Below are 3,169 nucleotides of genomic sequence, written 5' to 3'. Positions count from 1 at the left end.
TCTTTCTTTATTAGCAAAGCATAATGGCGCCCGTGTCTGCTTTGCCTTTATATCGGGGAAGAATGGAAATTATCGGATTATCTAGTTCAAGGCACGGCCGTGGTCGAACCAGTTCTGCAGACCGAGTTTGGTTGATTAAGCGTAACTCCTTCGAGGTCCGCACCAAGTAGATTTATAGACAAGCAAGAAGTTAGCAGACTACTAGAGTAACCAAAATGCCGAGAGTCGGAATAACTCTTGTTTTCTTGGACAGATGGTTGGATTCTTGCCTGGTTCTGGCGGAAGACGACTGCGATTTCGTTTCTACACAGGACCTACACCTGTCGTACGTGCACTGCGTTAGGTCTTATGCAGAAGAGAGAGACGGAAGTCAGGAGCTAGCAGGCAAGTCGTTTCAGCGATTTAGCAAACAAATCGCGTCCGCTATACAGAAAAGATGGAGGCAACCTTCCGTACAAAGAGGGCAGGATCACAATGGCCGTCGCGGCTGGAGGGGACTCAAGTTGAGGGAATGCCCTCCTCGTTTCTTAGAGGAAAGTCAACTGAACGAGGCTGTGATGGCAGCTGCTATGCGCCTAAGAGCAGACGGGACACTGCGATCATTGATTTACGATGTCCTATCACGGGCTGGGCCATACCCAAGTAGAGTACCATTGAGACATGTCTTTGCCATCAAGAATCTAGAATTTACAGATCCCACCCTCTACAAAAAGTACAGTTGTCAAATGCAGTTGCCAGACGACACACTAAGCAATTTATCCTGCTTGCTGCAGAGAGAGGCTGACGGAGTAGTCGGGTTCAGTAATCGTCACCTCGAATTGGCCGTCACAGAGTTGGCCTTCAAGCTCAAAGAGCAGTCTGTTTTCTAGAATCCAGACCGTTTCAGAATCCTGGGTCTGTAAGATCCAGACGTAGTACCCCGGCCCTTTTCAGGGCCACCCACATCCTCTCGAAAGAACTACCGTACAGCTATTCAGAAAACTGAAGAAATGCGTGTATGAACCCCCCCCCCGCACAGCAAAAAAAAACAAAACAAAAAAAACACGCAAATAACATCTGCTTAGACAATTTTGTATCTATTGTATATCCCTATAAGACAACCTTGAGCATGACGCCAACGACCTGCAGAGCTTCTGTACCGTGTTTCAGGCTGCACTTTTGAACTGAATCGCTGGGGGACGCTAATGCATGATTTACATTTTGTTGAAAAGTTTGAATGAGTGAATGAATCATCCCATCATGTATAACTACAAAAGCTCTGGACAGACCACATAAAAGAACTATGTCTGTATGCTGACCGAATAGAATGAGGAGCGGTTTCAACTGGAGCGAGAACCGAAGAACTCTACTCTACTCTACTCTAATGAGTGGATGTTTTTTCGATCAATATGATCAGATAGAAGTAACGTTATATGGCAGCCACAGGCTGAATTGCATACTTTTACACTTAGGCAAATTACAGCTTTACATTTAAACGGACTAATGATGACATTGGATTCTTAAAGTGAACAATAATGTCCCACTAAGTTTCAACACGAGGATCATCAGGCGATTCAACTTTGACCTTTAGCATCTTAGAAATGTCATCAGACAGTCAGAAACAATCTTGCCCGCACAATTTCACATTGTAGACGCTGTCACAAATGTGGCATTTCATAACGAAGACACAGGTGGAATGAAGTTAAGAACAGGTCAGTTTCCTCGGCAATCCTTTACATTTATTATTTAGATTAATGAATAAATCGACTGTAAGCATTGGAGTATGAAAGTGGGAGGGGGGCGGCCACAGATGGCGACGCGACACACAAGTGTAGAGTAGAGTAGAGTAGTCATCTTTCGGTCACGTTATGAATTTCTAGCGAATACACACCGACAAAGTCGATTCTTTTACATGCTAAGTAGCCAATTATGTGTTGGCACGCGAGGGGCGGGTTGTATATGTCACACCTATTGTTTATCGATTACTTGGGTAAACATACTCATCACCATTGGCAATAGTGTCAGGATCATCAGGCGATTTAAACTTTAACCTATAACATCTACATGACGAAACAAGGTCACGAGCTGTGGAAAAAAGAAGCAGTCGGACATTATCATCAGAGAATGATTCGCTGTCATTTAAAAAAAAAAACTTAGCTGCTCCTCAATTCTTGGATTTTAGACTTTGTCAACAACGTTCCCAGAACGGATCGACGAGTGAGACGATATCGTTTTCAAAAGAGGTTAGTCCAGCCAGTCCAATACACACAAGTTTACTACGGGTGGGGTGGGGGACAACGACAGTTGAACTGTCAAGGCGTGCTTCTCTGTGTCTCTAATTTGCTTGTATAAGCATTCCTGTGTTGGCATATGTGTGTGTGTGTGTGTGTGTGTGTGTGTGTGTGTGTGTGTGTGTGCGTGTGTGTGTGTGTGTGTAGTGTGGGTGTCTGTGTGTGTGGGTGTCCCGTATTTGTGAGTGTTTCCGTGCTTCCTGTTATGTGTGTGTTGGCATGCAAGAACGCGTGTATGTGTGTGCTTCCATGTGTGTGTTGGTTAGATTAAGGGTTAGTGGAGTTCAATTACTGAGTGAGTTCAGATTTCTTCAAGCAGATGTGAGGAGGATGTGTAGACGCCTGAAGCTATCAAGGGGGCTTGACGCTACCTTCCTATCAGGGGGGGTAAGGTAGGGGTCGCGCGGGCCGCGGGAGTGCGGGAGGGTCACTGTGAAGTTTTCGGGGCGAGATGACGACGACAACGCAGTAAGCTACCCTCTTAAGATGGCTGTTTGGGGCAGTCCTTTGGCATGTGGGAGGGGGGCGGCCAGGGTTAGTGTAGTTCAGCTACTGAGTGAGTTCAGATTTCTTCAAGCAGATGTGAGGAGGATGTGTAGACGCCTGAAGCTATCGAGGGGGCTTGACGCTACCTTCCTATCAGGGGGGGGTAAGGTAGGGGTCGCGCGGGCCGCGGGAGTGCGGGAGGGTCACTGTGAAGTTTTCGGGGCGAGATGACGACGACAACCCAGTAAGCTACCCTCTTAAGATGGCTGTTTGGGGCAGTCCTTTGGCATGTGGGAGGGGGGCGGCTAGGGTTATGGGTACTCCCTAGTAAGGTGAGTTAGCATTCTTGATCTCCTCTAAGAATCTGACTTAGGGATAGGGTTAGGGTTAGGGTTAGGTTTAGTGTAGTGCAG

This window comes from Branchiostoma floridae, unplaced genomic scaffold (genome assembly GCF_000003815.2).
Source record: "Branchiostoma floridae strain S238N-H82 unplaced genomic scaffold, Bfl_VNyyK Sc7u5tJ_408, whole genome shotgun sequence".
Classification (NCBI taxonomy): Eukaryota; Metazoa; Chordata; class Leptocardii; order Amphioxiformes; family Branchiostomatidae; genus Branchiostoma; species Branchiostoma floridae.
The sequence above is the reverse complement of the archived record's forward strand: the minus strand, read 5'-3'. Positions refer to the sequence as shown.